The following is a 27,500-nucleotide window of genomic DNA, read 5'->3' as shown; positions in this document are numbered from 1 at the left end:
CTTTTTTTTTTTCTTTTTTTTTTTTTTTTTTTGTATAACTTTTTTTGTATATTTTTTATATTTTTTTTTGTAAAATCCTTTTTCACACGATTATTTTCATTAATGCCAATTCGTAATTCTCGATATCTAAATAACAATGATGACTCTAATAAAGGATCTACAAGAATTTGAGAGGAAAAAAAAATTAAAATTAAAGGAAAAAGAAAGAACAATTGAGAAAGAAACAACATGGGCCTATAGAACATTTTGGACAATCTGAAAAAAGGCAGACGGATAGAAACGAATCTAATGTAGAAAAAAAAAAATTTTAAGCTTCTTTTTATTATAAAGAAACGAGGGAAAAAAAATTTTACATTTTTTTGCGATTGAGAAAAAAGTTGACTGACGCACACCCGGTATATTAATCAAAATGTTTTTCTCTCAGCACGCCATAGTTTTTTTCTTTTTTTTTTTTCCTTTTTTTTTTTTTTTTTTAATCTTCTTAGAAACTTTTATCTCTCTATTCTCTCGAAAGGTTTTTCTAAATAACGATATATAATGTATATTTGTTGATAGTTTTATAATTTTATATTCTTATTTTAAAGAGGGATATATATACATACATATATGTATATGTATATGTATATATATATATGTGTATATATATATATATATATATATATATATATATATATATATATGTAAATATTTATATATATTCTACGACATGTGTACGACATGTTAAACGTGTCATCGTTCCCAAGAATATATTTCGTATTATTATTAATTGTCAGATATACGTATTCTAACAAATAAATAAATAAATAAATATATATATATATATATATATATATATATATATATGTATATATTTATCAACGCATATAATAGATGAATTAGAAAAAAAATTCGTACCCCGTATAATAATTACATAACGAAATATTTAACGATTAAAAATCGTTTCTTCTGATTTGTTTTTTATTTTTTTATTATATATATATATTTTTTTTTCTTTTTCTTAATAAGAGATACATCGATAAATTTATTATATTATATTATATTATATTATATTATATTATTATTATTATTATTATTATTATTATTATTATTATTATTATTATTATTATTATTAATATTATTAATATTATTAATATTATTAATATTATTATTATTATTCTGAACGATTAGAAAAGGTTTGACGATCTAACAAGCGTAAAAGTTATTTAAGCTTAAAAATTATATAAGTTAAAGATGAAGAAGCAAGAATTCATTATTAATAATTAGAAAAAGACAAAAAAAACAGCTTCAAGCATAGTGCATGAACGTGTTACAAAAAAAAAAAAACAAAAAAAAAAAAGAGCAATGTAATTAATACAGGAAACATTAGACGGGTCGTTTATGCCAATGGCTTTGTAAATACAAATGGAATAGAAAAGCATTAGGATCTTTCTTAGATTCTTTCCTTTTTTAATTTTTTTTTTGTTTTGTTTTGTTTTGTAATGTTTTGTTAATTTTCATTTTTTCTCTAATCCTCTCATCCTTTCATCTCGAGCTTCTTCATCTTTAAATTAACTAAATGAGAAACGTTTAATCCATTACGATTAATTCGTATTATTAATCACGTTTTTAATTAAGATACATACCTAAACACATACATATGTATCTATATACATATTCGTGCCATGTCAGCTCGCGATCCGTTTAATGCAATTGCACGGGGAAAAAAAAGAAAATAAAAGAAAATGTTTCTTGTATAAATAATGTAGCGATCGAATATGGAAAAAGAAAAAGAAAAAAAAAAGAAAAGACAAAAAAAAAAAACAAGTAAAAAATAATCTTATCTTTCTTTTTTTCTTTCGTTCTTACTTTCTTTCTCTCTTTCTTTCTTTCTTTCTTTCTTTCTTTGTCTCGTTACGTTAATATTTCCATTAACATTAATTATCGATTATTGCCTTTGAAGAACCGTTACTTCAGTTGATTTAATAGATTACCATCATCTCCCTCATCCCCGACAACTTTCAACCCTCTCCCCCGCTCCCCTATCCTCTTCCTTCTGACCATCCACTCATTTTTCTATAGAAACGAACAATAAGAATATAATTGATTAATTAGGGTGTGATTAAAATAATCATGATAATCTTCTATTTATTCTTTTCATAGAAACGAACAGTAGAAAATTAATTAGTCAATCAATTGGATTAATTAGGTTGATTGAAATAATCATGATTTTTTTTTCTTTTCTCTTTCTCTCTCACTCTCTCTCTCTCTCTCTCTCTCTCTCTCTCTCTCTCTCTCTCTCTCTTTTTCTTTCCTTTTTTTTTTATTTTTTGTTTTTTATTTTTTTTTATTTTTTTTTATTTTTTTTTTTTTTTTTTTTTTTTTTGTTAATTTATTTCCGTGCGCAGTAGAAACTTCGTAGGCATCTCGATTTGTTTTTGAACTAATTAAGATTCGTGCGATTATATATCGTGAACTTATGTGTCTTAATAATTAGATAATATATTTATAATAATATTATCGTTCAATTAATACTTATTCTTTACGTTAAAAAGATAGAACATTAGAGAGATAGAAGAGACTGATGTTCTCGAACAAGGAATTATTTATATTAAACGTGTTGCTTGTTTTTTTGCAAAAATATGTTTCTTTTTATATATACATATATACACACATACACACACACACACACACACATATATATATATATATATTCTTTTTAACATTCAACGATCAGCCATAACAAAGCTCATAGTACGATCTAATTCTTAATAACATTAATAATAATAATAATAATAATAATAACATTAATATTAATAATTATAAAAAGAAAAAAAAACTAAAGGAAGGAAACAAAAAATACATATGGTTAAGAGGGGGAGCGAATAGGGCCATGCATGCGAGAGATGCACACTTGATTGTATTATGTATAAATGTTAATAACACTAGTTTCTAGTTAAATTTCCTCTGAGAGATGATACATAATTAATTGTCAACAATATTATGTTGTTAACGATTATTAATCGTCAGTCACAAACACACTTCTTATTAACGAGCCTGATCCGACCTAAGAAAAAAAAACGAAAAAAAGAAAAAAAAATATAATAATAATAATAATAATAGTAATAATAATAATAATAATAATAATAATAATAATAATAATAATAATAATAATAATAATAATAATAATAATTCGAGTTTCGTCGAGAGAAGAAACTGAAAAAAGGAAAAAAACAAAAAAAGAAAAAAGGGAGGAAAAAAGAGAGAAAAAAAGAAAGCGACCACAAGTTTCCCAAAACCACCCCCAATCCCATTTAGCCTTTCATCATTCGCTAAGACCATTCCTCTTCTGTCAACGTCATCGACGTCATCGTCATCGTCATCGTCATCGTCAACATCGTCATTATTATCCATCGATATAATTCTATTATCATTATCGTCGCACATAAGCGCACGAAGATTTAAACATAACGAAAAAACGAATTAAAAAAGAAAAAAAAAAAAGAAAAAAAGAAAAAAGAAAGAAAAAATGAAAAAGAAAATCTGGACCAGATAAAAAAGCAACGGTCCAAGGCTGTGTATATATTACCAACAACCCCTACACCATCCCGTCCCCTTTTATCCCCGCGTTAGAAGTTACTAACCTACGATATATATAGTTTGTACGTTAAAATATAAATATATTTATATATATATATATATATATATATAAACATATTATTCGTAAATAAATATATATATATCTATATATATATATATAAATAGATACATATAAATATGAATATAATTATTATATAAGATATATATAAATAATAATAATAATAATAATAATAATAATAATAATAATAATAATAATAATAATAGTAATAAAATATCACGAAGTAACAAGTAAAAACGGTTTGCTAACATAAAAAAGAAAGCCGTAATAGCGCTATGCTTGTATCGAAAAAAAATAAGAATAATTAACGACATTCGCGTATTCATCGTTTCCTCCTCATACGTAATCATCAAAACACCCTTATCCCACAATCCCACCCTCTTTACACCTAACAAAACGTCTAACAAAAAATCATCCCTCTTAATTTCCTTTGTCGTCTTTTATCGTTCATTTCTATATTTTGCCTGTTGTTTTTATATTTGGCCTTGTTTTTAAACTAACAAAAAGACGAATAAAAGAAAAACGAATAATTATTAAAATAACGATATCACTTAAAACGGACTATCTTTTTTCTTTTCTTCTTTTTTTTTTTTTTTTTCTTTTTTTCTTTTACTTTATATTTTTTATTTATACATATACATACATTCATATATTCATACATACATATACATATGCATACATACATACGTATATATATATATTATTATATTATTATATTATTATATATATTATTTTTTTTTGTATATATATATATATATATATATATATATATATATATGTTTACAAAAAAAGGTGAATTCGAATTAGCCGTTAATTATTATTATTATTATTATTATTATTATTATTATTATTATTATTATTATTATTATTATTATTATTGTTATTATTAATATAGACGGCTGCATTCGCATTTCTCCTTTTATCCTCTTACCATACCTCCCCTCCATCAGCTTTCCCCCTCCAATGATCTATCAATTCGTATGGCGCTCCCCCTTTAGGTGATACGTTAAACCACTAGCGCCTCTTTGTAATTCACTTGATATTTCGTAAGGTGCATCGTGACGCACACTGCGAACCCGTCATTAATTAATAAACGTAATGTACATTTTTACAATCACTGTATTTTTTTTTTTTTTTAACCCAGCGTACATTAACGTACGTACATATATGTTATGTACGTGTACGTACGTACATACGTACGTACGTGCGTGCGTGTGTGTATGTGTATGTGTATGTTTATGTATATGTGCATGTATATATGTGGTGTACATATGTACATGCACAAACGTATGTACGTAAATGCATAAATGTGTAATCATTTCTTATTTTCTTTTTTTTTCTTCTCTTTTTCTTTTTTCTTTTTTCTTTTTCTTCCCCCCCTCCGCCCTCCGGCCCTTACAAGATCTAATTTATCATAATTTTTTAAATTCAATATAAAATTAATGATAAACAAATCTTTTGGTTTATTTATTTATTTTATTTTTTTTTTTGTTTTCCTTAGCTAAAAGAAAGCAAAAAAGTAAAGAAGTTATTATTAAGTAAACGTTAGGACAATAGGAATGGATTATTTTAATTTAGAAATTTTTTCCAACTTGATGTTTTTTTATCGAGCGAGCAATGCTAATACGATTTAAACTTATGGATATGCGCGCACGCATGCGCGCTCGTTAGCATTTAACCTTTATTTTGATTTTCTTCGAGTAAATATATGTTATGTTAACGTACTTAAGTTACTCATTAAGTACTCATTAAGTAAAGTATATATTTATATGTTGGCTTTAACGCACTTGCGATTAACGAAGAAATATTTCTTAGCACTTTCTAAACAAATTCTAAGTTAAGAAATAATATTCTTTTTTATTTACAGATTTATTCGTGTTTGCATATATATATATATATATACACGATGTATATACCATGTAATTATGTACGTGCAAACATAGCTATACTCATGAATTTCTCGTCAACGACAATTTTACGTGTGTTTGCATTTTCGAATTTTCACTTGGTTAAAAAATATTTCGAGACGTACGATCGAGTACAATAATGCACTAATACCTGTTTATTAGAAAAGAACGAATTCAATGAAAGAATAAATTTACATAACTTTGACATAAATATTCATACGCATCACCCGGAAACATCAGCGCGAATAGATACACACACACATACATACATATATACATACATACATACATACATACATAGATAGGTAAACGATTATATATAATGGAATTAATTATCTAAAGAAATACGATGACGAAGTCAATCCAAAAGAACAATATCCTCTAATAATATATTCTAATATCTTCGAATTACTTTTTGGTGACAATTTTTTCGTAAGCTCGACGAAATAAAAAAAAAAGAAAAAAAAGAAAAGAAAATAAAAAAAGTACAATAAAGAAAAAGAAAAAGGAGAAAAAGAAAACACTTACACCAAAGGTGAACCAATCAGATAAAGGAATTTAGAATTTCAATGCTTCCGACGGCCATATTGTAAAGAGTACACACGCGCATACACATAACATTCACGCACATACACGCACGCACGCACGCACGACGCACGCATGCATGCATGCATGCATGCATTCATGCATGCAGGCAAGCAAGCAGACGAATGACACGTAAACGACATAATATAACCCACGTAATAATGCACGTGATGTACACAAGAATAGAAAACAAATCTTTCTTCGTGTTTCTTTCGAATAGAATCATACACACACATATATTTATATATATATATATGTGATATATGTTTCTATTGGTATATATACGTATATGTATACATATATATATACATATATATATATAAATATATATATCCGATATGTTTCTAATAATATATATATAATTAAAAATATTAATATCGCTTAATCGCTTAATGACTAACGTAGTGTCAATGATAATTCATAGGAATTTGATTCCTTTTACAAGAGTATGTACATTCTATATATATATATATATATCTTTTCGTTTTTCTTTTTATTTTTCTTTTCTTTTGCGAGTGCCAACCCTGAAGGAAGTAAGAGAAAGAGAAGAAGAAAATAACAAGAGAAAGCAAGACAGTATATGAGAGAAAGAGAGAGAGTGAGAGAGAGAGAGAGAGTGAGTGAAAGAAAGGAAAGAGAGAGAGAGAGAATATATAAGAACGAACGAGTACGAGAGAGATAGACAGAGATAGATAGAGAAGGAAAGAAAGAGAGAGAGAGAGAGAAAGAGAGAGAAAGAGAGAGAGAGAATGTTTCCCAAGGGAAGTCGTGCCCGGCGACCAACGCTTCTTCTTTAAGCCGACCAGTTCAGACCGGTCTGTTGGCGATGGTAGTTTATTACGCGTTCGTAGATTCAGTTTCTCGTTAATATTTTCTGTTTCTTTTTTTTTTTTTTGCTCCCTCTCTCTCTCTTAATATTGTTACTAGCTTCGCTGTAATTAACTAATTTCTTTCGAAAAACTTCGAAAAGGAAAAACGGGATATCACGGGGATAAGACAGAGAGGAAGAGAGAAAGAGAGAGAGAGAGAGAGAGAGAGAGAGAGGGAAAAAAAGAAGAAAGGATAAAAGAAGAGTAGTAGTCTATATCATTGAAAAGTAAAACGTTAGATTGAAACAAAATGACTTTAAAGTAAGAAGTGAGAAGAAAGGAAAGGAGAGAGAGAGAGAGAGAGAGAGAGAAAGGAAGAATTAAAAAGAGTGTGATATATAGATTAGGAGAAAGAAAGAGAGAGACAGAGAGAGAGAGAGGGAAGAATCGAAGTATCTTTGTCATACACATTACTCTATCTATTTATCTATCTATCTTTCTTTCTCTTTTTTTCTTTCTTTCTTTTCATCTCTTTGAGCCACACTGTCTAGAGGAACGGCTCGCAACGAGGAATCGATTTGGAACAAAGGTGAGTAAAAACGTTAAAAAGAACGAAATTATCGCTATAAACGTTTCCGTGTATTGTGTTTCATCGAAAAGAGTATGAGAGAATGAGAGAAAGAGAAAGAGAGAGAGAGAGAGAGAGAATCAGTGTTAAATTGGAAGAGCGTGAGATCGAGAAAGATAGATATAGTACGCCATTTCTTTGTTGTTTATTTTAGGAAGGAAAAATTTCACTGCTAAATTGGCGCATAAATTTTTCTTAAAATTCATTGCAAATTGGATATTCATTTAATTTCGAACTAATTACGATCTCTCTTTCTCTCTCTTTCTTTTTTATTATTAGATCTTTTTTTTTTTTTTTTCTTTTTTTTTTCCTCCTACCAATCAAACACTATTATTTTGCCGCGTAACATTTTCTAAGAACGTGAACGACATGTGTGCGCATGCGCACGCAACGTTGTAATTTTTATTAATGTTATATTACTTATGTGTGAATTATTATCATAATGTTTGATATACTTGTACTTGTGAGCGCGTATCTATATAGAGGAAACATAACTGTTACGTTTCTCTAACACCTTTAAAAGCTACTTGTTGATACGGTTAGAAACCATTCCTTTTTCGGGGAAGATAGGTGTCTATATATATAACATATATATATATATATATTATAATACGTGTGATGTGTATATATATATATATAATTTGCGTATATATATACTTTATTGCTTTATGTAAAAAGGATCGTGTATCAAGTTTCTTCGACATGTTGCGCGCGAAATGTGTTAGAGGGATTGGGGAGGGGGGGACAAAGAAAAAAATTTTACGTTTCTACGTACACTCGTATTATTATATGTGGTGGGGCGCGTACATGTATGTATGTGTATGTTTGCAATGTGGTTGACGACGGCCGGAGAGTATTCAACGGAACTAGATAATTTTTTATCTTTGATTTGTGCGTACGATAAGAAATAATATTCCGGGATATAGTGACTGTTCTTTTTTTTTTTCTTTTTTTAAGTATACATATACACTATAAAATCGTAATGTAAAAGAGAGTGAGAGAGAGAAATTTGGCGGGATATTCAAATTACTGTGACCCGCTTTTTTCGATAGATTTTTTTGTTTATTACGATTTATTTTTCTTTTTTTTTTCTTTTTTTTTTTTTTTAAATATCGACGTTTTTAACCTCTATTTTTTACACTTATGTTTCACTCTATTACAAACTATCACAAATTGTGAATCATTTGTTTTAAAGCTTTATTATTATTATTTTTTTTTTTTTTTTTTGGTTTTGTTTTATGATTTTTGGAATAAATGTAATTTTTTAAAAGCAGGTTTAGACTTATTTTTTTGTGTATCAAAGAAATATGAACGTATATATTTTATACGTTGAAATAGAAATATCTTTCTCGTGAACATATATACGCAGATTGTACGTACGCACACATTGCTCTTAAATCGACAATAACGCACGCTCGAAAATCTATTTTAAAATCTGCTTCGTCGCCTTCTACTTCTCCTTCTTCTTCTTCTTCTTCATGCTTCGTTTTCGTTTTCGGGTTTTAGTGGGGAGGAACGTTTAGGTTAAAGCTATTATTTTTAAAAAGACATCCGAGTATGAATAATACGATCATCCAATGACAAATATTTATAATAGTAATAATAATAATAATAGTAATAATAATGTTTTATAATTTGATCGATGACAAAATGACACGATTTTTGAAATTGTTTAAAAAATAACGAAACGCTATAAAATGAAGGACGTCCGCTTCCTCCCCCCCCAACTTTTTTTTAGGTTAGATCAAAATTAACACTTATCGTAAATATTTACTATAATAATTTATAATTTGATCCACGATAAATTAGCGATGATTTTTCAAAGTAGCTTAATAAAATAGTTCCGGCTCCTTTCTCTTTTTTTTTCATTCCTATTTAGGTTAGATCAGAATTATTATCTTGAAAATATTCCAAGTCAAATATCTTTTAAAATTCCTCTTTCACAATTCGTCAAATCTAATTACCGATTATAATAAATTTCTATTCTTCGTTTCTATTAGATAACGATATATTATCTGTAAAATTCGTTTTTTGTTTTTCTCTTCTCCTGTAAATAAACAACGAGTCGTAAGTTTTCAGATGATTTAAAAAAATCGGATTACTCTTTTACGACCTTTTTTTTTAGACCATTTTTTTCTTCTCCTTTTTTTTTTCTTTTTTTTTTTCAAAGTTACATCTCCCGTTAAAAAAAAAAAAAAAAAAAATACAAAAAAAAAAGGGAAGAAGAATAAAAAAATAAAAGAATAAAGAAATACAAATAAAAATAAAAATAAAAAGAAAACTATTGGCCCATCTAAGAATTTTTGGCAACGTCCCATATTTCGAATCCAATTCTACGTCGTGAAAAATTCGTTTTTTATTCGAAGCTATTTAAAAATATCGAAACTAGTTTGCACCAGTTACATTTTCATTCTTTTTAACAGAAAGATTATCGTCGCACGTGCGTATCATTATAAACATATGTGTATCTGTGTGTGTGTATATATATATATATATATATATATTATACATACTAGGTAACATCATATATATACATATATATATATATATATTGTCGACGTTATGTGAACAACTCGGACAGTTATGAAAGATGAAATAGCCGGTGCGTTAGGTTATAGGCCGAGCTATAACGCCATAATAACACGCTACCGATCGTACGAAAAGAAGATAGATGATCTTAGAAGTCGAAAACGTGGAGAAACTCGTTTGAAATATTCCGAGCTTATCTTATAAAAGCGAGAAAATATCTTACTTACATACATACATACACGTGGATTCGCTAGCCGTTTTAACAGGTAGAGTATATCTCAATCGCATAACAAACTCGTAAAAATCTTACAAAACTACCATACTCTCGTTACTTTTCGTTGTAATATTTCTTGAAATATTTACTTATTATCCACTTATTGCGTCTACTTTAAAATGTTCAATTATCGTTTTATTACCGGTACTTATTAACCTAAATTCTTATTATTTCGATATCAAAGTATAGTATTATATAATATTATATTTAAATTATCATTTTATCTATCTCTCAATAAAATTTCAAAATTAAAATTTTAATCTTATTCTAACCTAAATTTTTATTATGTTTTTTTTTTCCCGTCTAAAGATACTACAATATAGAGAAATATTCTCAATCTTATATTTCTATCATAGAGAATATTTCTCTATGATATTATATTTATCCTAAAGAAATATTTTTTCCTTCTTAATCCATCGTATTAATATTTATATATATATATATATTTTTTTTTAAATATTATCGCTGTGTTGTAATTTTCTAATTTGAAATTTTAATTTTGCACTAACCACAATTTTTTGATCAATTTCAAATATACTAATTATCGTAAAAACGTTCACTGTTTGTTTTTACGAGATAAATATTCGATTAATTTTGCATATGTTAATTCAATGAAAGGAAAAGAGTGACAGATAGATAGATAGATAGATAAATAGATAGATAGATAGAGAGAGAGAGAGAGAGAGAGAGAGAGAGAGAGAGAGAGAGAGAGAGAGAGAGAGAGAGAGAGAGAGAGAGAGAGAGAGAGAGAGAAAAAGAGAAAGAGAGAAAGAGAGAGAGAAAAATAGTCTTATTATCATATATATACATATATGTGTTTGCGTGTGCGTGTGTATATGCATATATATATATATATTTTTTTTTTTAAACCTGTGCCCGAACAAACCTAACCTCCGTTTGCGGTTTGTGGTAATCATAAGAATAATTTAAATTACTATTAATTTAATTTTTCGTTTAATTTATTATTTAAAAATACGTCAGGTATATTCGATGAAAACAACATAAAGGAGACGTCGATTTGATACCGTCTTTCAAGGCTTCCTCCTTACCCTTTACAAACGTCCTCGTTCCGTTAGACCCTCTGACAGGCTTTCAGAATGACACTTTACCCTCTTAACATTGACACAGGTAAAGAAAAGAAAAGTGCACAAGTTCAACGATGTTAAATCGATATCCATTCTAGGATGTACATTTTCTTTAATAATAACATATATATATATATATATGTATGTATATTCATTTTTATTATTAATAATATTCTTCGATTTATGTGTCCTTCCTTTTTCACGTTTCATATATGTACTTTAACTTTTCTTTCTTTCTTTCTTTCTTCTCTTTTCTTTTCTTTTCTTTTCTTTTCTTTTCTTTTTTTTTTCTTCTCTTTTTTTCTATTTTTCTATGAACGTGTATTTCAAGTCGAAGACATATTAATAGTTATTTTCTTTTATTCTTTATTTGATTTGTCTTAATTCTTTTTTAATCTTTTTATTTTTATCCTCCACCTATTTTTTTTCTTTTTTTTTTTTTTTGCTCTCTTTTCTTTCTCTTCATGAGCATAGACGAGAGGGTAACGATATCGTAGGGGTTTTATTTGTTGGCACGTAGTCCCACCCTTTTTTTTTTTTTTTTTTTTTTTTTTCCTACTCCACTTTATTCTTTGGCTCTCATCAACGTTGCCACGAAAAATAATTTCCTTTCGCTTCGTTTCACATTACTTTTATGTATATTTTATCGAGCAATGAACACGTGAGAATTTCATAAATTATCATTTCGATTTCGAAATATCTTATATATATATATATATATATATTTAAATATGTGTATTCTCGATCATATTCGAGTTAACAATGTGATAGCCCATGAACGATTATACTTCATATTATATATGTATTTCTTTTTTAGAAAGAATAATTAAAAAAAAAAATTAAAATGAACGAATTGGAAGGAGTCCTGAATTTTTTTTTTTTTTTTTTTTTTTTTTTTTTCCCTATGGAAATGAAAAATAAAAGGAAAGAGAAGAAAAAGAAAAAAGATCTAAAAGGCTTATTTCATTCGTGTCAGATAAAATAATTCGTCGGACTAATCGATATTACGATGTTAGAATAATCCTTTCTAAATAATAATAGGATTAAATTCTTATATTGCGAGAGAGAGAGAGAGAAAGAGAGAGAGAGAGAGAGAGAGAGAGAGAGAGAGAGAGAGAGAGAGAGAGAGAGAGAGAGAGAGAGAGAGAGAGAGAGAGAGAGAGAGAGAGAGAGAGAGAGAGAGAGAGAGAGAGAGAGAGAGAGAGAGCCTGACTGTTCGATGGGGGAGAAAAAGAGTAGAGAAATAAAACTCGTCGGTAGTAGTCGGCAATAAATAGTAAATAATCAGCAGTGTTCCCCAACAAAACGTGACGGTTTTGTTTGACTCAGCGATATCAAGTTTTCTTTTTTTTCTCTCTCTCTTTTTTTTTTTTTTTTTTGTGTGTCTCCACACTCTCACTCCCCTCATTCCTCTTCTCTATCCCATACTAAGATTATATGCCTATAGATATATATGTTTTATTACGAATTAAGTGAAATTTAATTTTCAAAAGTGTTATTACTCTTATTTATTTATTCATTTATTTATTTATTTGATATATATGTATATATATATATACTTCGTAAATGATTAAACAAAAAAGAAAAAAGAATATTCTTGTTCGATATAATTATTTAATTTTTTTTCTCCGCCCTCTCCCTTCTTTTTTTTTTTTTTTTTTTTTCCTATATGTTGACCAAACATAGTATGGATCAAAAGTTTTTAGATGACTTTAGGAAAGAAAATCAATTACCTTTTTTTTCGAGTCTTCTTTTTGTCAATTTTCTTTTTCTTTCTTTTTTCAAAAAAGAAAAAAAAAAAAAAAAAAAAAAAAAAAAAAAAAAAAAAATCAATCCCATGTCTATAGTTTCATGACTTGAGATTTAAAATTAGTCCAAAAAAAAAAAGGAAAAAAAGAAGAGAGATAATTTTTCAATCGACCTTGGAATTTTTTGGGATCACCCTATATATATACGACGGGAAAAGATATATAAGAAAAGGTACACAGGAATACACATCGATCAAACTTTTAATAGACTTTTATTCATTTAATTGTAGTCTCTTTATATCCTGAATAGTTCATTATTCTTTGTCAATGAGGAAGGAAAATCGAGTTATCGTTGTCTGAAATTTATGAGAGACGATAAATAAATAAATAAATAAATAAATAAATAAATAAATAAATGAATGAATAAGAAACAACCTTTCGTGCTTTTAACGACTAGTAAGGTATATAAAATTAAGTATTTCTCGTTATTTCGTTAATTGAGATCTTTCGTGATAAGTAAAAAGAAATAGAACGATCTTTTCTATTTGAGAGAATGTGTTTTTAGAGTGTATAAAAGAATGATTATTTTTTTATATACATTATACAAAAAAAAAAAAAAAAGAAAAAAAAAGGAATTCGCTTTAGCAACGTAGATCGTATTCGTAACTCGAAACGTGCCGGACGTAAAATATCTTTTCCGTGTATTTCTCGTATCGCGATGAAGGTGAATCATGCTTCAATAATTAACAGCTGCCAGCAATATCATAATCTGTATATGGTGTGTAGGGTTGCGTCTATACTAACTCGTTGGTTTTAATCTCCTAAGCTCATTTCGACGAATATTAAGTTGTTCGAAGTTTCTTTTTTTTTCTTTTTTTCTTTCTTTTCTTTTTTTTTTTTTTTTTTTTTTTTTTTTTTAATTATTTTCTTTTTATTCTTTACATATATTATAATTATAGATCTTATCGATTGCATAATATTCATCCATGTTTGATCATACATATTCTTTGAGAATGTTCGTGTGCATTTTTTTTTCCTTTTTCCTTTTTGCCCCCCCCCTTTTTTCTTTTTCTTTTTTTTATAAATTTAATTCCTTGCTTTGTTTACGTAGCTTCTTTTTTTTCTTTTTCTTTCTCCTTAGAAATTTTCATAATTCAAATTTTTTTTTTTTATTTTTTTTTATTTTTTTTTTTTTTTTTTTCCCTAAATCTGTGTTATAAAATAAACGTTTAGAAATCTCATTGTTACTTAACGGTAAATAAAAATGTTTATGTATAAACGACGTTCTAAATTGTCTAATTTGATCTAATTGTCTAAATGTTTTCTAAACGACGATAATACGTACGCAGTATCACATTTATTTTCTATCCTTTCAAAAAATAAATACGTAACGTATTCGATTACTTTCGTATCGTAGATAACAATATTGAAACCATCGATCCATTCGTCCCTCCTCCTCCTCCCCCCATCCCCCCCCGTTTATAACGTATACGAGTATTTCGTCATTATAGATAATTCGTTCAATTAAAAAAGGATTATCAGTTAAATTTAAATTGTAAATCATTAACATTGACAATGAGACTTTGAAATGTTTTTTTTTTCCAAGACGCCATTGAGAAAGAATAATACTCCGATCGTTAAATTGTTTACTATTAAATTGGCTATTAGTATTATTTGATCTTGTAATATGAAATATTTCATTTTATTTTATATTTTTTTTTTTTTTTTTTCTTTTTATTTTTTTATCCTTCCTCCTTTTTTTTTTAATACAATTTATCATTACGGTTTTATAAGGGATTATATATATGTAAAAAAAAAAAAAAACAATAATAAAAAAAAAATGGTATAAAAATATTTGGAAGAAAATACTACTGGGAGTGAAACGAAAGATAAATATTCAAAGATTACGCAAAGGGGGATGAAATGATCGTGATAAATCGATTGATATATATATGAATATGTATGCATATATATATGTATAAATATATATATATATATATATATATATATATATATATATATATATGTATGCGATGGGCACCCATCGACAACAGTCACGAGGAGAAGAAGGCGGTCTCGTTTTCAATGAGCTTAATCGATCCAAGGCGCACGCGACGTCTCGTGATGATGATTCACGTTAGTATCTAACCCCAGAGTTGCACTGCCTCCCATTCCCTCATTTGTCTGGAATTTTTTCCTTTTCTTATTTATTCTTCTTCTTCTTCTTCTTTTTTTTTTCCTTTTTTCTTTTTTTCTCCTTTCTTTTCGTATCTCTTTTTTTTTTTTTTTTTTTTTTTTTTTTTTTTTTTTTTTTTTTTCATTTTTTATTTCTTTCTCATCGCCGTTCTAGCGTAATTATAAAAACGATCTTGCTTAAACATAAAAAAACATTATCGAAAAGGAAGAGAAAAAAAGAAAAAAGAGGAAAGAAAAGAAACAAAAGGGATAATATTAACGAATAATAAAACCTGAAATTGTTATGATAAATTTAAATGAAGTCACCCTATATATATATATATATATACACATACACGTACATACACACACATATATATTTAAAGTATGTATGGTATAACCATTTCAGCAGCTATAAGGTATCCCTATATTGGTGTAATGTACCGACACGTGTACACTAACATAATCTATAGTCATAGGGACATAACCGCATACACCCCAATATAGTATATAACAATATAGTAATAAGAATACGATGGGTTGTATACAGTAGATAGTAGATATGGTATTCGAAGAAACCAACTTAGAAAGGAGAGGAGGAGGAGAAGGTGGAGGAGGAGGAGGAGGAGGAGGAGGAGGAGGAGGAGGTGGAGGAGGAGGAGGAGGAGGAATAGAGGGTCCCTTCTACCGATTCGGTTTTATGTTGGTCGCTCAGTGATCGGCAACAACAACGGTCGTTCGAACGTTGCTCACACACTCTCCTCTCAGATTCTGACAGTGGGAGAGCTTAGGCAAAGACTCTCTTTTCTGAGGCCATTCAGTTAACGTTCGGACAGTCGGTCGAAGTCGTCGTGTAACTCTCGTGCCGGACTTACCTTCGATTTGTTACCCTTGTAACACGCGTATTATTCGCTTCCGTAACAAACTCAGAGATAGGACAGAAAGAAAGAGAGAGAGCGAGAGGGAGAGAGTGAGAGAGAGAGAGTGATACAGAGACAGAGAGAGAGGGGGGAACAAAAATTGTGAGATTCGAAGGAAAGAGAAAGAAAGGGCAAAAAGAAAAAAAAAAAAAGAAGAAAAAAAAGAATCAGAAAAATAAGGGTTTGAAAAGGGAAAAGGAAAAACTGTGAACCGAATTGTCGTCGTCATCGTTGTCCTCGTTGATCTTCCTTTTCAACTTCAGGTATTTCGAGTTTTTCACTTTTTACAAACTTTTCTTTCTCTCTTCCCCTCCTCCTTCTTAACCCTCCCCCCTCCCCTCCCACTTCTCCACTTTTTTCTTTCTTTCTTTTCTTTCTCCCCTCGTCGTACTTATTTTCTCTTTCTTCTCAACCTTCTTTTCTTTCCTACTTTTTTTTTTTTTTTTTTTCCGTTAAACGCAGACTCGACACTATCATTATTCTCGCTTGGGATGTTAAGAAGGTTAAAAAAAGAAAGAAAGAGAAGAAAAAGAAATGAAAAAAGAAAAAGTGAGAAAATAAGAAATTAAAAAGTAATCATGTCAAGTACATAATTCAAAGTTTTCACTTATATATCGGCATTTATTCATTTGACGACGCGAAATCCATGAGAATCCGTTAAAGTGCTAAACCGTCGTTAGAACTACCCTCACATACACGCATATATATATATATATATATATGTAGATATGTACCCTTTGTCCACGTGACGAATTCGAAAAGATTTATATATATATATGTGTGTGTGTGTGTGTGTATGTGTATGTATAAGTACATATGTACATAGTTCGTAATCTTCTCTACTTTCTATCATATCATCAATATCTTCTATTATCATTTTAATTAAAATTTGTTAAGAAATAAAAAGATATATATATATATATATATATATATATATATCTTTTATATATATATATATGTATATCTGATCATTCGACGTTCGTTGACTTCGTTTTGTAATTCGAATTTTTTTCCGTTTTTTTTCTTTCTTTTTTTTTCTTTTTTTTTCTTTTTCTTTTTTTCTTTTTTTTTTTTTTTCTTTTTTTTTTTTTGTAACTGCTCACGTGGCCAAACGTGGTCACGTGGTATATTACTTCACTCTCTGTTTAACCATTCTCGACGACATTCTCGTATGGAAAGATCGAGATCGATTTTTCTCTTTGAGCTTGACTCGAGTTCGTTCCTTCGTTTATCTATATATGTACACACACATACACACACACACACATATACATATGTGGCGTGTGCATGGCGTGTGTATGTGTGCGCGCGCGCGTTTTAGTGCGTTTCGTTCGCGTTCGTCGGACGTTTATCGATCAAAGGCGTTTTAACATGCAATGTTAATGAAGTAATTCGATAGGCGCCTCGTGGTTAGCACGTGAGACTCTTTCAACGTCCACCAACCTTCTATATATGATCGTTAGACCTACCTCTCGCATGTGTATTTTTAGTTCAAAAAAAAAAAAAGAAAAAAAAAAAAAAAAAGAAGAAAAAAAGAAAAAAAAAGAAAAATAAAATAAAAATGGGAAAGAGAGTCGTGCGTCCTTCCTTTCTTTCTATCTTTTTTTTTTTTTTTTTTTTTTAAATATATATATTTTTTATACAATTTTTTTCTCGCAAAATTAAACAGCTGACGATAATAATAGTGATAATTTTATTATTAATGATGATAATATTATTATTAAAATAATATATTATTATTATTATTATTATTATTATTATTATTATTATTATTATTATTATTATTAATTTTTCTTTTCATATAACTTCGTAGCTCGATTATATTTTAAGACTACATAGTAGATTTTCATGAATGAGGCTCCTATTTTTTTTTTTTTTTTTTTTCCTCTCGATTATTATTTACTTACCCTTATTATTGTATTTATCTATATATCATATATATTTGATTACTTTCTAAAAGAGGAGAAAAAAAAACAAAAAGGACAAAGAAAAAAAAAAGAAAAAAGCGAATAATTTTCTTTTCTTTTTTTTTTTTTTTTTTTTTTATTTTTATTTTTTTTTTTTCTTCTTCGTAACAATCGTTCTCGGCGAAGAATCGTTCAAATTCACGCTTTCAATCCTTGACTTCGACGATGTCGAAACGTATTTATGTATCCGACGTTGAATTTAAAAATTATGTGCACCGATTGGATTCCAATAAAAAAACAAGGAGACACATACCTATTGTACTTACATATGTATAGTGAGAGAGAGAGAGAGAGAGAGAGAGAGAGAGAGAAAGAGAGAGAGAAAGAGAGAGAAAAAGAGAGAGAGAAAAACACACATACACGTTTCTCTCGTCAACACCACCAACTGAACGTTGGCGACTAGGAAAGCAAAGGCTTTTTTCGTATTCCATACGCGTGAATTCGCGTGGAACGCAGACGAGTCTCTCGTGGGTGCCATAGAATGGAAAGTTTATTGGTTCACTTGCCTCGCAATAAAGCATCTTAATAAAGAATCATAATAATACATCAAATTGTAATATTTATGGTGACTTTATGGTGGATTTTTTTTTCTTTTTTCTTTTTTTCTAATTTTTTTTTTTTTTTTTTTTTTTACTTTGTCACCTTTATTCTAAGAATCTTCTAAGCTCTTTAGAAAAATTATTATCATTTATATTATTGCGCTTATGATTCTCTCTCTCTCTCTCATTCTCTCTTTTTTTTTTTTTTAAGTTCTTTTGTATTTCAGTAATTCCATTTTCCCGCCCCACCTTTCTTTTTTCTCTTTTTTTTTCTTTTTTTTTTTCTTTCTCTCTTACGACGCAAGAATTTTTCTCCACGTCGAGCGAAACCAAACGACAAAATTATTCCACGTCGAGTTGCACAACGATAATGACAATTATACGAATATAATAATAAAAATTACAATTAAGAATGACGATTATACATATGTAATGATAATATGACCTGTAAAGAAATGCAATGATCTATACAACACAAAATAATAATAATAATAATAATAATAATCATAATAATAATGATGATGATGATGATCGTTTCTTTTATAAATTAATTAATTGACAAATTAATTAATTAACAGATCAATAAACGTACAATTATCCATGGGAACGTTTTGCACGATTAATATTATACACGGTGTCGAGTTATAAGGGACGAATAATTTGCATATTGCAAAATTACATCGTTAAAAAATCAATGTTGTGTACGAGATATGAAAAATGTAAAGAGAATATGAAAGAAAAAGAAAAAAAAAATATAAGATAAGAAAAGAAAAGAAAAGAGAAGAAAAGAAAGAAAGAAAGAAAGAGAAAGTTCGGTATTTAAATAGGATACTTGGAGTATGAGGACAGGTGAGACGGTTTAGTTTATTCGATGAAAGAAAAGATCGATAGTAGCCTTAGCATTGTCGACTTTAGCACAGTATTGTTCAATGACTGACGCCATTGCGCTCGCTGGCGAAGCGATTAGCCGTGACCCACGGTATAGCATACACACACACACACACACACAACATTATACAGTTTTATATGTGTATAAATACATATATATATATATACTATATATATATATATATAGGTAGGTAGGTAGGTCGTATGATGTGTATATGGACTCATTGTCGTGTCGCGTGTCATTGTACTTGCTTATGTCGTGTGAAACGCGCGAAAAGGTTGTTACGTGAGAAACTTCGTTATAATCGGCACATTGGTATTTATTGTTCAAGCATACATACATATGTATCTGTTTTTAAATTACTACGTAAGGAGAGAAAAAAAAAAGAAAAGAAAAAGGCAAATACTTACGTATATATATATGTATGTATGTATGTATGTTGGATATGTAGTACGTGTAATATATATATATGTATATATATATATATATATATATAGTACTTTATGTTCAACAAGTACTTATGTTGAAAAGGATGAAAAGAAAGAGACTGGTGATATGGAAATGTGAAACTGTCCTTTTTTTTTTATTTCTTATTTTTTCTTTTTTTTTCTTTTCCATTTTTTTTCTTTTTCTCATTTTTTTTTTATCGTTCTTCGTTCGTTAGTGAAAGAAAAAAGAAAAGGAACAGAAAAAATAGAAAATAATGAAAAGAAAAAAAGGATGAAAAAATACTTGTGCTATCAAAACTAATCGTATCTCACGTCTGTTCTCATTGAGATAATGTTTTATTGACGGCAAACCTGATCGAATACGCTTAGATATCGTGTGAATATTAAATTCTATGTAAACGTATATACAGATTTATTTATCGATAAATATTACTTAATATTGAATATATATATATATATATATATATATATATATATATATATATATATGATATTATTTATAAAAAATATATATATTATATTTATAAAAAAATTTTTTATACGTGTATATTATTACATTATTTTATATATATATATATTGTTTATAAAAAAAATGATTTATAACATATTGAATATAATATGCACGTACATTATGATATATAACAAATATTATAATAATACATATACGAAAATGATATTTGTGATCGTCGCGATCATCTTCAATAAATTCTTCTTCAATAAATTGTTCATTCAAATGAATCGATCAATAAATTTTTAATAACAAAAGAAAATAAATATTGGTTTAATGGATAGCTTTAATCAGTCGTGTATGATATAAAAGTTTCACTGGCTAATGGTTGATTAATTTAGGATAAAATGAAAGGGTTGAAAAGACAGAAGCTAACCTTTTTCTCACGTAGATCAGACTTTAAAGACGCCGATAATAGGTCTTGGCCGCGTTTAATTGCGCCAATTAAACTCGACGTGTCGAATTGCCACGATATTGAAAATAATTATAATCGGCGGATCTTCGCCGCATATTTTTTTTTTTCCTTCTTCATTTTTCTTCCTTTTCCCTTTTTTTTTTTTTTTCTTTTCTCTCTCTCTCTCTCTTTTTTTTCGTAATATTAATAACACTGACACACGAAGTTCGACGACTACTACGAGGTACTACGAGTATTACGACTATGACTACTACGACGATGGATGATGACGATGACGATGACGATGACGGAGTAGAAGAGACAGATGAAAAAAGAAGAAGGAGTAAAATTTATTACGCAACCGTTTTTTTTTTCTCTCTCTCTTTTTTTTTTTATTCTGTTTTTTATTTCTTTTTTTTTTTTTTTTTTTTTTTTTTCCTCTCCTTTATTATTTACACATCCTTTTACTTCGACTCGTGACTTCGATTCATTTCAAAGTTTCTTTTGCGTAACACCACAAAATTGTTTGTTTGTTCATTCGTCGGCGTTGGCTCTTTAAACGTTTTAATTACTTGCTTGATTAAAATTTCAAAACTTCATTGTACGAACCTTGTTCTATGAACACTTACGTATTACGTGGTGTGTTCCCTATTGTATGCCATGGTATTGTTTTATTATAAGCAGTAAGAGTGGTGGGAGTTAATTTCTGCGTTCGTTTATTCGTATTTTTTTTTTTTTTTTTTTTCTTTTTGTGATTATCATAAAGAAATTCATCTATTATTTATCGTAATAATATTATAAAATACACGTGTAATATATTTTGATAATAATTGGACAGAACGGATATGTAATTTTTGAAATCAATTAATTTTTAGTTTATAATAATTAATAATTATACACGTATTACGTATTACGTATTATATTTATAATTTGAATATTTTTAATAAGATAATGGTTTCGAGTTGGTATACTTCTGCATTTTTTTTTCTTTTTTCTTTTTTTTTTCCAATCCTCATAATATCAATGTAAATTTTTCTTTTTTTTCTTTCTTTCTTTTTTTTTTTTTTTTCATTTTTCCATTTTTTGATTGTTATGATTAACGTCGACTCGTAAAAATTACTTATCACTTATTGTTCTCCAATTTGTAATATGCATTATTAAATCAGTTTAAAGAGTGAAAATATTGTTCGTACTTGTTCATTTTAATATTTTATTTTTGTATGTGCCTATTCAAATGACGAAATATTCGAAAAGACACGGGTCATATATAACTATAATTATAACAATGTTAAAAGGACATCAGGCAATAAGATTACCAGAATAAGCATGAATTGGCGCGAGGTGTTTTTTCATCGTCTAAAATTAACAATTTTAGAATGATTAATGATCGTACACATGAGGGGAAAAAAAACAAAAAAAAAAAAAGAAAGAGAGAGAGAGAGAGAGAGAGAGTAAAAAAGAAACGAAAAAGAAAAAAAAAACACACTATAGTCATTCGAATCGAGGAATCATGTGATGATACACTTAATTCGACGAATCACAAAATAATATTTATTTCTAAAAATGTTTGATTCTCTCGCATCGAAACATTATTATTACTTTTTCCCATATCGTAATCATAAAAATATAAATACATAAATACATGCGTACCTTGTATACGAGGCAGCGGGAGGGGGTGGGGGTGGCGGTGGTGGGGGTACGTTAAAATATTTTCTTTTTTTTTTTTTTTTTTTTTTCTTTTCTTTTTTTTTCTTTTTTTTTTCTTTTTTTTTTCTTTTTTTCTTTTTTTGTTCACGTTAAAACAGGATCTTCCGAGAATTCCTTCGTTCGTGGTAAATCGATGAAACAAATGATTCGCCGACGCGAGTTGAGAGAAAGGAGCACGCGTGTTCCTTGGTTTCTCCTCTCCCGTCTTTTTTTCTGGAACAAGGTTATGCAAGCGTGAGGACCACGTTCTTCGAGGTTTTCGACCTGCTTTCATAAATCAGACGTCCTTTGAGTTATTTTGCACAAGAGTCCGTTCGTTTAATGTGTAGTAGTAATAGGTATATATAGATTCTTGATGTGTATGTTCTCTTAGAGCTTCAGGCAACGCTTGTTTTTTTAATGTCCTCACTCACTCACTCACTCACTCACTCACTCACTTACTCTTTTACTCTTTCTCTTTTTTACACATTTTATTTCTTTTTTTTTGTTTTCTTTTTTTTTGTTTTTTTTTTTTTTTTTTTTTTTGTTTTTTTTTTAAACTCAGGTAACAAAATTATATAATCAAAAAATGAAAACAAAAAAAAAAAGAAACAGAAGAAGAAAGAAGAAAAAAGATACACCGTGACACGACTCGAACGGAAAATTATTACTTGATAATTTCTCATGGATAATTAATTTGTTCGTTTAAAATTAATTTTTACGTTTACAAATTTATCATTTTACTTTATTTCTTTCTTTTTTTCTTTATATTCATTTATTTATTCTTTTTTTTTTTTTTTTTTTTTTTTAAGTCCGGTAACTCGGGCAACAAAATTATTTAATTGAAAAAAAAAAGGAAGAAAAAGAAAAAAAAATGATTTCTCGCTAAAAAAAATTAATTTTCGCAAATTACTCAATTTTTATATAATTACAATGAGTAATTTAATTCTCACAAGTATTTTTTTTTTACCAATTTGCGGTCATTCTTTATTTATTTATTTGCTTTTTTCTTTTTTGATGCCCCCCCTTTTTTTTTTGTCTTTTTTGTGCGTATTCATCATATCAAGCGGGATTTCGTTGTTCGATTTTCGCATTGATTATCATCCCGAGAAAAGAACGATCTAGCAATGTGTTATCAAAGATCTAGTGTGTTTTACGTTTCTTCAGGTTATTATCGTTTACGGTTACGGTTTGACAAGACAAAGGATATGAGATGTACGGGTGAGGGGGAAATGGGGAATGTCGAATAGGGATTAAAAGAGTAAAGGGGAGAGAAGGGGAGGAAAAATAAGAACAGAGAGAGTTGTGTCCTGTGTGTATAGAGTTATCGCATAAATCATTGTTCTAATGGCTGTTGACAAACAGTTAAGGCTCGTTGGATTGCTCGAAGTGACTCTTATAGAATAATACTGATGTAGTAGCAATAGCAGAAATAATAGTAGTAGTAGTAGTAGTAGTAGTAGTGTAGTGACATTAGTATATTAGTATAGTATAGTAGTAGCGGTAATGGAATACTTATCATTCGACCAGATACGTAGATACATACATGGAGTAAAAATTTCAAGAAGAAAAACAGATCCTTTTCAGAGATTTTTAATGGGTATAATTGAATAGAGACAAGTTTGAAAATCGTTAGACTTTTTACGTGTGTTCTTCTTCTTTTTTCTGTTATTCTTTTTGTCTTTTTGTTTTTCCCCCTTTGTTTTATGCAGTTTTTTTTTTTTTTTTTATCTATAAACTAAGCAATTTTGCAAGAGAATATGAATAGGTAAGAAAAATAGAAACTAATAGACGATATATGATAATGATGATGATAAGACATGAACACGTGTATAAGTACACGTGACATACACATACACGTACACGTGCAAACATAAGAGAGAGAGAGAGAAAGAAGAATAAAAAGTGAAGAAAAAGGAAAAGAAATAGAAGAAGAAGAAGAAGAAGAAGAAGAAGAAGAAGAAGAAGATGTAACAACTCGTCGTGACAGCTGGTGGATTCACAAAGGGAACAACGTTGCTTCTTCAAAAAGACCAGGAAAACCGGCGCCAGCTGGTTCGTAGCAACACCAGAAGCAGCGACAGATCTTTTTATTACGACGACGACGACGATAATAATGATGATGATGATGATAATAATAATGATGATCACGATGATGATGATGATGATCACGATGATGATAATGATGATGATGATGATGGTGGTGGTGGTGGTGATGGTGGTGATGGTGGTGGTGGTGCCACCTTGTAAATGTCTCTCTGGTTCTGCTGTGCACAGTAATGGCGGCAATGAACCAACTGTTGTTCGCTAGACATTAATACTACAAATGTAGTAGTTAGTAACAGTGTTACTTGATAGTATTGATAGTGATAGTAGTGGTAATTGTAATGGTAGTGGTAATAGTAGTTGTAATAGTATCGGTGTGATATACTACTTTAAGTAGCATACACATCGAATAGTTAAATGCAGAAACGTAAGGACTTAATAACAATAATATCGTCTTCGTACCTATTAACGATCCTATTCTTTTGAGATAAGAATTAACGTTGTGAGGTATACCTTTAAACATGGTATTGTTTCTTAGAAGAGAGTGTGTATACTGTTGCCTTTCGAACGCCCTATATATTGGTATGTTAAGAAGTGCCCGGGGCTTATTTCAACAAGGTGTGTTCTGCCGTTCTCCAATTTTTCTGCTTATATTATATATATATATATATATATATATATATATATATATCATCTCTTTCTTTCTCTTTCTCCCTCTCCCACTTTTTCTCTTTCTCTCTCTTTCTTTCTCTCTCTCTCTCTCTTTTTATCTTTCTTCATCTCTCAATCTATCTATTTCTTTTGTTCGCTCTCTCCCTCTCTCTCTCTCTCTCTCTCTCTCTCTCTCTCTCTCTCTCTCTCTCTTTCCTTTTTTTATTTTTCTTCAGAATTTCGTGCAAGAAGGAATGCTTATTTCATGTGGATTGTGAAAAGGTAGTAGTTATTATGCCATGTTATATATTAATATAATATATTAAATAATATCAATATAATTATTAGTGTAAATATTTATTAGTGTAAATACGTGTATGTGCTTTATTTATGGTGATTAAAATCGGTCAATCGGATATGTGATATTATTATGATTGTGTTGTTGAAATATTAGTGCGAAACTATGTTCTGTTTTCTTTCTATCTATCTGTTTGTCTGTCTGTCTGTCTGTCTGTCTGTCTGGCTGTTTATCTTTCTTTCTTGATTCGATTCGATTCTATTCGATTTGCAAAACTCGTAAATCTCTATCTTGACGAATAAGAATCGTAGTTAGAATCTAATCGATATTATTATTGTTGTTGTTGTTGTTTGGTTGTTGTATCACTCAGTTTTCGTTTAGTGTTAATGGCACGCAAATAGAGAGAATTCATCTTGAGAAAAGAAATGGAATAAAAGGTAGGTGGTAAAAGTTGTTCTTCTTCTTCTTCGTATAGGATCCATCAGTGATCTCTTTGATAAATCGTTTTCTTCAGTATTTCTATGTTATATTTCTTAATCGAGTAAATGTTTCGTAGTCGAGAAATCGAAGAAAATGGGATTTTATCTTTAGAACAATTTAGAAAGATAAATGTTTATTATGTAATATAATAGAAATGATTCGAATAAAATGTTTTGGATTAAGGTATTCTTCTCAATGATATCCCAGCGTGTTAAATTGATGATACGTGGATTGAGAACTTTAACATCGTTCATTGATAAATTTCTATCCTTTTATTTTTCTTTTTCTTTTTTCATTTCTTTCCTTTTCTTTTCTTTTCTTTTCTTTTTTAAATTTAGAAAAATTATAGCATATAAATGGTTAACGTAGAAAATAAAATTTTTTAAATTGTAAAATTATATTTCATTGGCATGTAATAAATAATGAATATATTGTTCTTTCTATTTTGAATAACTCGTAGATGAATAAAAATTTGAATTTCATTGGATTTTGTCTGATCTTATGATAATAATGTTATATCCTTTTTTTTTTTTTTTTTTTTTTTTTTTAATCAACAAGGAAAAGAAAGAAAACATTCAAAAGAAAAAAAAAAAAGGAAACGTACATGAATAGTCAACGTCATAAATACAATTTTTGAATTAGATTAAAAAAAAAAAAACATTTCATCGTTGTTTAATAAATGCATCCATTGTTCTTACTATATTGAATATGTCGACGTAGGGTATTAATTTGAATTTTGCGATATTTCATGGCCGATTTTAGGCGATAATATTCGAAATATTTGAACCTCGAGAAATTCGAGAAATCTTTTTTATCGATCGAGTAATCATCAGATAATAGAAAAGAGAGAATGAGGGAGAGAGAGAGAGAGAGAGAGAGAGAGAGAGAGAGAGAGAGAGAGAGAGATGCTACGATACCGAGTATTTCTTTTCTCGAACATAAAACAGACATTAGATTTATCGTTGAGGTCATTGGGTTTCTTGATTGGCTTATTGTCGGCAAATAATAAATTAAAATGATCGACGAGAGAGCCTTGTGACGAACGTTATTGACCATGATGACACACACATATATATATATATATATATATATATATATATATATATATATATATATATATATATTGTCAATATTATATTCATACTTGCTTCGAATTTGGATGCATTTAAATGCCACTAAATCCATTTAAATTCGTCTATGTCGATAAAAATCTTTCTTGTAGAAAAATATATATATATATATATATATATTCTTTTTTTGTGCATATATATATATAGAAATAATTAAAAATAGAATAAT

The 27,500-nt window shown here is 28.5% G+C and overlaps 1 protein-coding gene and 1 long non-coding RNA gene across 9 annotated transcripts in view; one reads left to right on the top strand and one right to left on the bottom strand.

The window, feature by feature from the left end:
* The window catches only part of LOC118445420 (uncharacterized), a 26,454-nt gene extending 5,142 nt beyond the window's left edge, over window positions 1-21,312 (bottom strand). For both annotated transcript variants that reach the window (XR_004839258.2, XR_014982655.1), the window contains exon 1: window positions 21,023-21,312. This is a non-coding gene — a long non-coding RNA (uncharacterized LOC118445420). The remainder of the gene's footprint in view (window positions 1-21,022) is intronic.
* Window positions 6,815-27,500, top strand: part of Ae2 (anion exchange protein Ae2) — a 45,179-nt gene continuing 24,493 nt past the window's right edge. For 2 of the 7 annotated variants that reach the window (XM_035874834.2, XM_035874837.2), the window contains exon 1: window positions 6,815-7,524. The gene's annotated coding sequence lies outside the window, so the exon portion shown is untranslated. Of the gene's footprint in view, window positions 7,525-16,083; window positions 16,558-25,597; window positions 25,706-26,137; window positions 26,159-27,500 lie in introns of those variants that run through there. The other 5 variants (XM_035874835.2, XM_035874842.2, XM_085659829.1 and 2 more) reach the window with 4 other exon arrangements.

The sequence above is a fragment of the Vespa mandarinia genome, chromosome 10 (genome assembly GCF_050613455.1).
Source record: "Vespa mandarinia isolate Hongniang chromosome 10, ASM5061345v1, whole genome shotgun sequence".
In the NCBI taxonomy this organism is placed as follows: domain Eukaryota; kingdom Metazoa; phylum Arthropoda; class Insecta; order Hymenoptera; family Vespidae; genus Vespa; species Vespa mandarinia.
The sequence above is the reverse complement of the archived record's forward strand: the minus strand, read 5'-3'. Positions and strand labels throughout refer to the sequence as shown.